Source organism: Schistocerca cancellata, chromosome 2, assembly GCF_023864275.1.
Source record: "Schistocerca cancellata isolate TAMUIC-IGC-003103 chromosome 2, iqSchCanc2.1, whole genome shotgun sequence".
NCBI lineage: Eukaryota > Metazoa > Arthropoda > Insecta > Orthoptera > Acrididae > Schistocerca > Schistocerca cancellata.
In genome coordinates this window covers 591,257,587-591,270,676 of record NC_064627.1, presented here as the reverse complement: position 1 = coordinate 591,270,676, position 13,090 = coordinate 591,257,587, and the positions used below count along the sequence as shown (strand labels likewise).

Below are 13,090 nucleotides of genomic sequence, written 5' to 3'. Positions count from 1 at the left end.
TTAAGCCCTATGCATTTCAAAGAAGACAGCAATAAGATGTTGACGGCAGGTGAAAGCTGAGCAAATAGAAGACTCCAGGCAGACCAAATTGTCAGCAGTAAAACTGACCTGGCGAAAACTACCCTGGGACAGATCCAGAAGACTCAAACTCACCATACATTCAAGCAACACGCACAGAATATTAGTGAGGCTAACTGTCCAACTCAAGGTGGTGTTTATCTGATTTCAGTACTGGGACAATCACCCTTTTTCACCACTGAAACAGGAACTCACATTCGCTCCAGATATGGTTGAAAGGGTAGGAATGCGACACTGGCAATCCACTGATAATTGATCATTTTGCTGTTGATGTGGTCTGGTCCTGGAGCCACATCAGGGCAAAGGACTAGCACACAGGAATTCCCACTCATTGATCAGGGTATTATGAGGTTCCAGCTGACGTGCAGTATACGGTAATGGTATTATCTATACCAGCTGTCAGAGGACACAAAATGCAGGCTGATAAATCTCAAATGCAGAGGCTCGAGCATAATGAAAAGCAAAATGTTGGGCTACAGCATCTGGATGAGTGTGGACATTACCGTTCAGAGAGATACCAGGTATACCTGTGGGGTACTGGTGTTGACAGAGGTGTCAAATTTTCATCCAAGTCTGCAAAGGAGGGGTACATGGTCCAAAGGTAGCAACATACCTCTCCCAGAATTCTTGTTACTGTCATTTTAATGAGGTAGTGGACCTGGGCACGGAGCTGTTTAAAGGCAATGAAATGCTCCATCGACAGGTATGGCATACAGATTTGGAGAGTCCACCTGCGATTTCTAATGGCTATGGTGATTTTGGGGGCCCACCAAGGTACTATTTTCTGGTGAGGGGGATCAATGAGAGAGCTGAAAATAGAATGGCTGCAGCTGTGCTCTGGACAACTGCATTGATACCTCTATGAGACAGGTTGTGAAGGGAATTGGCAATCATGAAAGGGTCCCTGTCAGCTTCAAAGAGAGTCCATCTGGGTGGATCCCCAGGCGAGTGATGCCAATGGAGGGTCAAAACGATGGGAAAATGATCACTATTGCACAGGTCATCATGAACTTTCCAGCGGTTCGATGGGAGAATATCTGGGCTCAAAATGGAAAGGCCAATGAGTGAATAAGAGCCATATGGCACACTGAAGTGTGTGCAAAAACTGGTATTCCAGAAGCAAAGATCAAGCTCTGCAAGTAATTTCTGACAGCTTTACTGTGACCAGTGGTCATAGTTCCACCCCACATATGGTTGGAGGCATTGAAGTCACCAAATATTAAGTAGGGTGGAGGGAGCTGAGAAAACAGTGCAGGCAATGCTTTCTGGGACACTTCATCATTGGAACTGAGATATATGTGACAGACGGTAAATTCCAGAGAACTCGCCACACAAACAACCACAGTCTCCATAAGTGTGTTTACTGTAGAGAGTCTAGAATGTATGTGCAAACACTACCCGATGCTCTTTTAGTCAGCGTGATTCTTAAAATAGCCCCAATAGCCACAGAGGGTAGGGGTCCACGCTGCTGGGAAAGAAGTTCCCTGGAGGAAACCACTACAGTTCCACTCAGGCCTCAGTGCTGCCTACTGCCACTGGTTGTGAAGATACACCATCAATACAAATTTGTTCTGAATCAAGGTGCGTGGGGCAGAGGGGGGAGGGGGCAGGCCATATGGGCCACCAGGAATGCTGCATCAGAGGTGGAGCATTTGGGGAATGGCAGCCAGTGGGCCATCAGAACCACCTCCTTTTTGGAGGACTACTACTTGTCCTTCAATGATTTAGACTTCCGCGAGGACATGCCTGCCCCAGATTCTGGGGCACAGGATGAACATGAAGTTATATGACCTGTAACATGTGGCTCCTCCAGCCACTGACTGGCATCTGGTTGTAGGTTAGCACAGTTCTGGGAAAGAAATGTCCCACGAGAAACCTTCCTGGTAAGGGGTGCTGTAAGAGCTCATTAATTCTCTAGCTGTAGGTTGGGGCTGGTGCCCCCCGCAGATATGGAGTCGACAATTCCAAAGGAGGTGTGGGGGAAGTCATAGGAGGAGGATGCCTAACCATTGAGGAAGCAAGTGTAGTCAGGCAGCCCCGGGGCACAGACATAGAATACACAAAAGGCAATGGCACACTCTCCGAAGAGGATGATGATGTAGCACCAATGTACACCATTGCATACATGTAGGCAATGTTATTTCTTCTTGGCTTCTTGATATGCAAAACAATCTAGTGTATTGTATTCCTGGATATTCTTTTTGCCTTTGAATATGGTGCAGTCTGTTGAACAATAGGATGGTGCTCCCCACAGCTGACACAGATGGAAAAGGAGCACAAGGATCTTATGCAACTGATGGCCACAATACCTACAGACAGGGGTGGCACTGCAACAGAAAGAATCACATGCATTTTTAGCACAGCATGGGAGGAGGAATGTATGACTTGCCATCTTAGTGATACATCATCATCTTGACCTTCTCAGGCAACGAGTCACCTTCAAAGGCCAAGATGAAGGCTCCAGTATCCACTCTGTTGACCTTCGGTCCCTGCTGGAAACGACAGACAAAATGCAAACCTGTTTGCTCCAAATCAGCATACAAATCATCATCTGTCTGTGAAAGGAGATCTCAGTGGAAAAGGGTATCCTGTACCATATTCAGACTTTTATGGTGGGTTAAAGTGACAGGGAATACCCCCTAACTTGTAACATGTGAGCAGTGCCCGTGACTGAGTGGGGGAGACCATTTTAAGCAGAATGGAGCCACTTTTTATTTTTGAAATTGCTGACTCTTCCCCAAATTTGTCCTTGACATAATAAACGAAGAACAAAGGCTTTGTAGTGGAAAAGGAATCCCTGTCCATCTAAAACAAACCAAGTACTGGAAAGGGGGGGGGGGGGCTATTTCTCACCTTGCATCTGACAAGGAACCCTTTGAGTGTGAGTTCGAAAGTTCAATCTTTAGTAAGGCTCATATGAAAGTGTTGTATTAACAATTATGACAGGAAAAATATTAGCTGCTAATGATTCATGATGTGCATCAAGAACGCAAAAGAAAATAAGTGCCGAAGAGCTGCAGAGATCAACTTTTTATGGGATGCATGTGTTACACTTCACAAAATGGACATTGCCGACATTCAAGAAATGTTCAAAAGAAATCATTAACAATTAATGAAAACTGGTGCACCACAACGATCACAAAGTTTCACACTATCAAGATCGAAGGCAAACTCCCAAGGATTACAAATAGTGCAGGACATTCAGCTAGGTATCCACTCTTGAAGAATGCATATAAAATCATATTGGTGTATTGGGATGATGAGAACCAATACACTTTGTCGTGAAGCTCATCGTGAAACTGGCTATCCTTTAAGGCGTAGCTGCAGATGGTGTATTAATGTGTTTTATAGCACGGAAAAAACAAACATCCAGAGGCTCAATTTGTCATAATCACGATCCAGAACCTGAATATTTCTCTTAAAACTGTTTTCAAAAATGCATTTCATATCTTCCACTAACTTCGTCATTTAAGTTTACTAAGTCTAATTATATAGATAAAAATTACTAGTAAAACTCATAGTACTATTGAAGTACACTTCACTATAATTAAAAAAATATTACAAAAACTTGAGGTAATATACAGATAGCTTAGGTACATAACATAGTTTTGCGAGAAGAATTATTCACCACTTCCTTTGGAATCTACATCACACTTGGAGCATACAACAGATTTTTGCTGTGTTTACCACATGTGTATCTCTTACAATTGTTGCTGATTATTATTGTTGTTTTGTTCACTTTGTTGTACTTTTCTGCTTTTGAATAGCTTTCACTAATACACAAACGACATCTACCTTAACCTCCATGAGCTTCCTTTGCACCAAAGTTCTGTACGATTTTCTGTCCGAGAATACCCTCCATACTTGAAACTCCAGGCTTGGGCAGTCCTGCAATTTTTGTAGCCCTTTCTTCAATGTATGGTTTCGTGAGCTGCAGTGTCAGTTCTTTAAGAAAAAGTCATCACTTACTAGGTTTTTTTCTTATTCCAGTCCAAGAAGTTCAACAAAAATAGTGTATAACTATTTACGACTGCTATGTCCACAAGAGTATAGAAAACAGACAGCGGCCACCTTCTTGCCACCCTCTCAGCTGAATATTTCCTCACCATTTGATCTATCATGTCAATGCCACCTTTAGTCTCTTTATAATATAAATTTATAACTGTTTTCTCCTTAGGGTCATAATGTTGAGATGACAGAAACAGCAGATTTCTTTTGGGATTTTCACGGGGGATATAAGAAACAATTGTGATTGGAATATTTTCAGTACTAGTATCACTGAAAGCCAGTTTACTAAAATATAATTCTCGTCTTGAGATATCTTTCAGTTCTTTAGGTATATGTTTCCTATTAGCCTGTAATGTTCCCATGAGAGTTAGTTTGCAATTCCTCCATAGATCTTCAGCCAAATCAATTGAAGTGTAATATCTGTCTGTGGTGACATTTCACCCTGAATTATGTATAGGAACCACCAGGCATTTGACCACAGCTGCAGTGGAATTTAACTGTTGGGTATCATCATTTCTTTTCCCAGCATAAGGCTCCATGCGGATAACATATCTGGTTTTAGCATCTGTGAGCATGAGTATAAGTATATGGTATTTACCAGGTTTTTTTCTTCATGAAGATCTTTAAGGAACACCTGCCACGGAACAATGCCAACATTTCATCAGTAACAGTGTGCATCCCAACAGAATAATATTTTGGCAGTAATTCATTCATTTTATCAAAAGCTTCTCGTATTGCAGCAAACTTATCACATCTCCTGCAATCGCTTCGCAATTCTCTGTCATCAAATCTTACTATTTTAATAAGCTGCTGGAATCTGGTTCGGCTTATGCTAGCAGTATAAACAAATCTTCCTGAAGTGTAGGACCATAAATCTATAACAGATGACATACTGTCATTTTCCTTCCCCAGAATAATAAGTAGCCCTATATATGCCATGAATTCAAGTCTGTCTGTCTTGGGTAATTTCTGCCTCAATGCCTCTTCGTTGGTATGCTTTATTATAATGTTGACAATTTCTGGAGACAAAAACTTTTCAGATGATTCTCTTATTGTTCTTACTTTGTCTTCGTCTCTTATGCCTTCTCTTTCCATCACTATGTTTTGTGCTACTCGTCTTCTAATGTGACAATGTTAGGAGCTATAAATTTTTCCAGTGCTTGTAATATATCTGTCACTAACCTTGCAAGTTGTATTGTCATCAGTTTCAGGTGCTCAGAGTTCATCTTCAGCAGCTGTAGGTACTCTATCAGTAAGTGACTGTCATTACATTTTCAATCACATTTGTATCTAACATTGGACTAAGTGCCACGGAACAAGAAACAATGAAGAATTGTTGAGATCATTGGTGCTGTCAACCAAGAGAAATATAATTTCCATGTGTTCTATGGTCACTTAACGCTATTATTTATTGAGTAAGACGACCATTGTGGGAAGTCACATCTACCACCAAGTGGGGCAGACTTTATAACCACCTCCCTTAAACTTAAATTTTCCGACTAAGCTTAAGTGAAAAATGTAAATCACAGAATCTGGAAGAAGACTTCATTAAAGGCAACAAATAATTTTTACAAAATTTTAAAAAATATGCGTAGTAATCAATCTTTTCAAAAGGTGGGCATTAAGTACTCCCCCCCCCCCCTTTGCAAGTGTTAATTAAATGATACCATTATGCAAGTGGTTTTTTTCAATATATAAGATTTGCTCATCTTTAAATGCAACATATAATACCATTAAAAACTAGCCTTCCAAGTGTCCAAGGATTTTGCAGATGAAGGTTATTTCACTCTAAATCGAATTGCTTTTCCTTGGGCAGGGGTTCGGTCAGATACAGCCACAGAGAAGAATCTGATGTGCTCCATCAAGAGTGGTCTGACACAAGGAAGCAGCATAACTGATTTAGTTCTAGCAAAGTAGGTTGGAGGATCCCCTGGAGCAACTGCCATCTGCCCGTCATTAGAAGAGTTTATCGAAGTGACTTTTTCAAATGGGAAGCAGGACGTTGATCTACGGGTAATACAACGAAATAAGGATGTACAAGACTGGGCAAAGATTTACCAGTGGTTTAATGTCCATCCACCTTTTCCGGAAATGAATTCACTTGTTTCTGTCAACAGGGATAATCGGAAACCTGAAAATAAATTGTCACCGAGTGCTAGAAATTGGTAACAGAACCTTTCAAAGTTATACTGATTGTAATTTTGGCAACATAAAACAGTCTAAGAAGAATGTGCTTTTGTCTTTGGTTAGTATGAACAATGCCATAAAAGTGCACAGTGAAAAAGTAGCTGTAGAACATCTGACAATTTTCCAAAGACAAGCCACTGCAAAAGATTGGTGACATTACAAAGCTTACAGAATACATATTACCTATATCCCTGTTGCCCTTTTCTAATGAAGCAAGAATGAGGAAAGGAAAGAAATCTTCTCTCTATGAACCTTTTCCAGAGGACAATGACGCAACTCATGACCTAAGAACACCTGGGCACCAATTAAGTAGATGGAGGTTTCCTCTTTCATCACTTGAAATGGAATATAGGCACTGTTTCCCATACCTGGTAATCAATGCGTAGCCTATGTACTCAACATTATGGACAAATTGCAATTATGGTTTTTCATGGTTATGGTGGTGTCAATGGTACAAAAAAGCAGAGCAGAAGAGTCCTCCCAAAAATTTCAGCTAACCCCATTTTTAATGAAAGCACGACTGTAACTGTTCAACAGGAGCATTTTCCTGCAAACGAAAAGAACAGAACCAGGCTTAGTACTACAGAAATCCTCAGTGATAAAATGACAGCAAAGGGAACAGAAACAGTAATTTCACTGGCAATGCTGATAATACAATAGTGAGATGCACATCAGAGAAAGCTGCTGAAACCCCACTGTCATAATAAGTCTACTATTTTACTCAATACTTTTTCAGGACCTATACACTTCATGGAGCATGGTAGGGGCAAGGTTGAATCCAAATTGTTTTCAAACAAATGAACTCCAACAACTTCCTTTTGCTGAAACCTTCCTCCTCCTAGATGTTTTTAGCAGGTATAACATGATCTCTGCCACTTACAACAAAAGCAAAGGAGAAATGGTTAAGCTGTTCAGTACAATTGCTAACCCCAGCAGAAAAGATCACACAGGCTGGTGAGAAAATGCTTTTGGATATTTATCAAGCACTTGAATATCAGAAAGATCTGCATAAAATCTGGTATGCTGCACACTTAAAAGCATCAACAAAGCCAAACCCAGACCTCAACTTACTGTCACCACCACAGAAGCTGTGCAACAGCACTCTTTGTAGAGTCTATTTACAGGTATATTAATTTTCTGTTTTTATATAATGATTTTTGCACCACCATTTCTTGTTAATCGCAGTTGTTTGGTTACTTATTTAGAGATACAACAATGGCTCAAAAACCTGCTACCTCAGACTGAGTGAGGATAGAGCCAAGGGGAGGATGGACGGCTCTACCCAAAGACAACCAAAGCCCTAATTAATGGTTATGATGATGATGATGATGATGATACAATTTTTTATTTTTTTAAACATTCCTATTCAAGAAAAGATGTTATTTCATAACAACTTACATAGATTTTCTGCTATTTTTCAGTTAATGGTTTTTTATACCATTAAATCACTATTTTTAAAAATCTGTGATTCTTCCATCAAATGTAATGTGGAAACTATTAGTTCTAGAGAAAAAAATGACTAGGACCTTTCTTGTAAATAATTTAATGTAGTTTAATTTTGTAATGGCAAACATTTTTGACAGAAGCCACAGTAGAGTTACTCAAGAAACAAATAAAAAAATTACCTTTAAATGCCTCACCCCCCCCCCCCACCCCCACCACCACATACACACACATGGGGCTTTGATATGCTCTTCATGGCAGTCTTCCTCACCATTGTACAAAAATGAGTGACTATATGAATTTTTTCCCCTAATTTATCTCCGTTGACAGGACAAATCAAATCTTCTGCCATGGTACCACCCACTCAGAACAGGGGCTCTCCCCGGCACCACTCAGTCACAGCAAGTTACCTGGCCAGTAAACCACTGCTCATACTCATTGGCTTGTGTGGGGAGTTTCTAGCTCAGGCATCAACAGTACGATCCCTGTGTGGTCAAGGGGCTACCACCATGCGGGTACATGATGACCCCCCCCCCCCCCCCCCACAACAGAGTGGGTACTGTGCAGGGTTTTGGGCATAGTACCATTGCAAGAAAGAAGAGCGTAAAGAGAGAAAGGCACAAAGGTGTGGTATACTCCATGCTGGGTGACCTTTCCTGCATGATCCACACTTACATAAAATTTAGAAGAGAAGTATTATGTCAAACCCAACAAGAGGAACATATAATTAATAACAACAAGCTGTACAAGGTTGGAAGGTAAGAAAACTGATTTTGTCCATTATAAACCTTTCTTAAGCCTGCGACTGAAAACAATGGGTTTATTTACAAATAACTTTTCTGCTACCAGTCAAGATTTTGTTTTATTTATATTTTATATGACATATTTTGGGAAACAATTCCCATTTTCAAGTGTGTTTTCTCTTTGTACTGTGCCGTTTTTACATAATGTTTCCAATGTATGACTTTCTGTTTTGTTTTGCTGAAGTATAAAAAATGCACAGTTTTTAGTTGGTTATCGATTTTTATATGCCATTAGTGGATAAATTTGGAAAAACTTGTACTTAGTTTTCTTATGGTCCATTTGTAGCAAAGATCATCTAATGGAAAGATGGAGAGGAAAAAAAGAACAGCACAAAGAGACTTGCAGCATGGAAAAGAAAGTAGGCAGCAAAGGTTGGGGCTCTGTGACGGCCAAGCATGTAGTCACGAAAGAGATGTGAGGCCCCTGGGGCGGGGGCAACATTTTTGTGACACAGTCCATGGTCAACCTTTATTCTGGGTAGTTCAATGACCCCAAGAGATAATTGAACAGAAACTAAAAAACTGATAACTTAAAAAAAACAAACACACATTACTAAACCAAAGAGACATGACGTGCTTCTAAGAACAGTTGCACAGCTACATACTGCACCATCATTTAGTAGCCATTCAATATACTGTCAGATCTGTGAAGCAGAGAAATACAGTGTACATCAAATAAAGCCAACATGAGTGAGTTGTGCCCTCCGTGCTCATATGACAGAGAAGTAAACCTGTTCCAGCACAGAATTAAATGGTACATCTGATGTGACAAAAAACAAAAACATGAATTATTTCATTGATGGTCATTACCCTCCAGAAAGTACAATTTATCACACAGGGTCCATACTACTGCGGTCATTATTTTGGGTCATTAAAGCATCTAATGTCACAGTGATTGGCCTTCAACAATAACAACAGGCATAGCCAATTTAATAAAACATCTACATAAAAAGTAGCCCCCCCCCCCTCTCTCTCTCTCTCTCTCTCTCTCTCTCTCTCTCTCTCTCTCTCTCTCTCTGTGTGTGTGTGTGTGTGTGTGTGTGTGTGTGTGTGTGTGTGTGTGTGTGCGCGCGCGCACAAAGGGGGTTGCCTCCCCCCCCCCCCCATTTCTTACGGACAGGAAAAAATTAGTGCAGTCAGGTGATGATCTTTCAAGAAAATGACTGCAAAGTTGGCATTACACAGGTATTTAACAGAGTCAGAACTGGGTGTTTTTAATGGCTAGTTGCTAGTCACCATTTGTCTTCCAAAATAATAATACTCACAACTCCCCCCCCCCCCCCCCCCCCACACACACACACACACACACACACACATAAACTATCATATGGGTGCTCTTGACTGTGTAATAATGTTTTAGATATCTTCAAACATTAATATAACTGTAAAAATTCAATGTATGCTTTATGGAAGCACAATAAACGGAACATTTTAAGCAGCAGTTCAAAACAAATTTGAAACACAGATCAGTCTAATTATGAAACAGATGTATTTGTATAAATTAAAGCACAAGCCAACAAAAATTGTTATGATATGTTTTATATTTCCTACTGTTCTGATTCTGTAGATGGCGGAGTAATAAAATCAAATATCACAGAAGTACCTCATAAAAGAGAAATGTAGAAAGTTATCGACAAGGCATTACAGTTACGCTAATGGTAATAAAATTTTGTTTTCGTAATGTTAGTAAACACTGCACAGTAATGAAAAGGATGCAATACCATCATGTAATTATTTGAGCTTGATAGGTTATCAGTTTATCACACAAAGAAATTCACTAATGTTTGTGAAAGTTTACAAGGAGACTACAGCCTCAAGTTAAAAGGGTAGCTGAATTCAAATGTGGTTGCACTTACTCACACAAGACATTTCAAAACTTCAACAGAGGGAAATTTTGACAAAGTGCACAATGTGAATGACCGGCAATCAAAAGCGCACAAACTACCTGATGCCACAACCATAAAAGGAGAACGAGCAAACAGAATTAACTGAAAGACAGCTTTATGCTAAACAGATTCCAGCTTTGTTAAATGTTGACCAAAGGCAAGAGAGAAAATGAATTTCTCAGCAATGTTTGGAACATGTCAAATAGAATGAAAATGATTTTGTGCACCGCTTTGTTCCAGTATACGAGATGTGTGTCCTTCACTACACAACAGAGACAAAGTAGTAACAGAAAAAGTGATACCGATATGTAGCAAAGTGAGGTAACTATTTGCTACAATATTACTGCTTAAACAACTTTTTATCTTATGTATCAATAGCAGATGTACTATAATTATGTACAATATCAAAATTCTTCATTAGGTGATTTTCATTAAGATTTATCTATCATTCAGTGGTTTGGTCGAGCTATACTGATTCAAATGACCCACTCAAGTTCCTTATGAAAACGTTTTCATTTAAGAGAAATCACTGATTATGTCCACAGTTCATGCGATCATAAAAAGTACTGTGAGCTCACTGTTTTATTTCCAAAAAGACATAACTCATTCTAAAACTATAATTTCCCCGTTTCCAATAAGCAGTTTTATTTATGCTAAGAAGTCGTCAAACAAATTATTTGTAAGCTAAGTTTTGACCCACCTGTAAAGACTTTCATCATCTGAACTTATTTAATCTTATAACATACTTCTCTTGTTCCAATTTTTTTAATTCAGCTAGTACATCTGATTATCCAAATAAGGTACTAATTAAGAATTAGGAAAACTGGAAATCTGAGAAATTTACTTGGAACTCTGTAAACCCACTGTGGAGGTATGCATTGAATCAGTCAGATAGTATATCAAACATCATTACTTTTACAGTTATCTAACATATAAATAAACAAAATTATTGCTTGGTCCAATACGAGTTTGGACTTCATTATGGAAGCATGTTACGAAGAAACTGTCACTGTCTAGAATCCATTGTGTGTGGTTACTAACTTTATTTATTGCTATTATTATACTGAAGGAAGAGGCCTGATAAGACTGAGATGGTCCATTCAATTTGACTGTTATCATCACTGTAAAGTGAAATGTAATTACAAATTTCACTAATAATTCTTACACTTGTCTACATATACCACCATTAGACAACATGTCACAAGTCCTCGCTAAGTTATTATCAAGTTAACATCTCTGTGTGAATTTGGACCTAATAATCACTAAACCAACGTCCCTATATCAATGTTCGCAGTTAAATCTCATCACGTTAACTTCTTAATGAAAAAATTCATGGCTAATGTTCACCATCACATGAAGTTCTGAGTGTGAAACGTCACCTTAATTATTCAAGTGATAACTTGGTGAATACTAACTTGGTTTACTGGCATTATTATCTCTAATGAAAGGTGAATAATTTACAGACTTACTTTGCACAGTCTACCTGCAGAAGTCAACATAACTTTTCTGTGGTAGTACACTAGTAAAACTCCAGTGACCATCTCAGGGAGTTGTTTGTAATGTTTGGGTGAAGGTGTGTCATTTGTAGATAGGACTCCATTACAGAAGTGTGTTATGAAGAAACTGTCACTCTAGAATCCACTGTACGTAGTTACTAACTTGGTTTACTGGCATTATTATCTCTAATGAAAGAGGACTGATAAGACTAAGATGGTATTCTTGTTGACACACAGATAGAAATATGAAAAAGACAGTGTGAGCTGATCACTAAAGGGTGTTTTAATCTGCAGAAAGGTGAAAGAATTTCAAGCTTAATTCAATGATGTTGTAGCTCTTATTGAACTATGATACTACCAACTCAAGCAATTTCAGAGGATGAGACATCACAACATCAAGTGACACTGACGTATTTTAGCAACACGGGCAGGTTAGAAATCTTACAATATAGGTTGGTTGGTTGGTTTGGGGGAGATTAAAGGGACCAGACTGCGACAGTCATCGGTCCCTTTTTCCAAAAAAAAGTAAAACCACCCAAAGAGAATAAAAAACGAACAACAGGAAAGACGTCAGACGACACAGGACAAGAAATACTCCTACAGAGATCAGACGAAACAAATTAAAATCACACAGAGTGTGACAGTGGTTGGCCGACCATAGAGAGAAAAAGGAAAAGCCAACCACCGAGAACACATTAAAAACTCAGCGTAAAATCGTAGGCCAATGGCCAGAATCAACACAAAAGAACAGAACAAACACTCAGAGTAAATAATAAAAACCCCCTGCCCGAATAAAACGGAAAACTAAGTCAGCCATACCAGGGTCATCACATAAGAGGGCAGGGAGCGTATCAGGCAGCGCAAATGTCTGCCTGACCACAGCTAAAAGGGGGCAGGCCAACAAAATGTGGGCCACTGTCAAAGCCGCCCCGCAGCGACATACAGGAGGCTCCTCCCGGCGCAGTAAATAACTGTGTGTCAGGTGGGAGTGGCCAATGCGGAGCCGACAAAGGACGACAGAGTCCCTGCGGTTGGCTCGCAGGGATGACCGCCACACAGTCGTCGTCTCCTTGATGGCACGGAGTTTATTGGGCATGATCCGATTGCGCCATTCAGCGTCCCAAAGCGCAAAAACTTTTCGGCGGAGGACTGCCCGCAAATCAGTCTCTGGGAGGCCAACGTCCAGAGA

At 39.7% G+C, this 13,090-nt stretch overlaps 1 protein-coding gene across 3 annotated transcripts in view; it reads right to left on the bottom strand.

Annotated features, from left to right (window-relative positions):
- Positions 1–13,090, bottom strand: part of LOC126162226 (zinc finger protein 37-like) — a 74,628-nt gene that overhangs the window by 51,169 nt on the left and 10,369 nt on the right. The gene's annotated exons all lie outside the window — the stretch shown is intronic.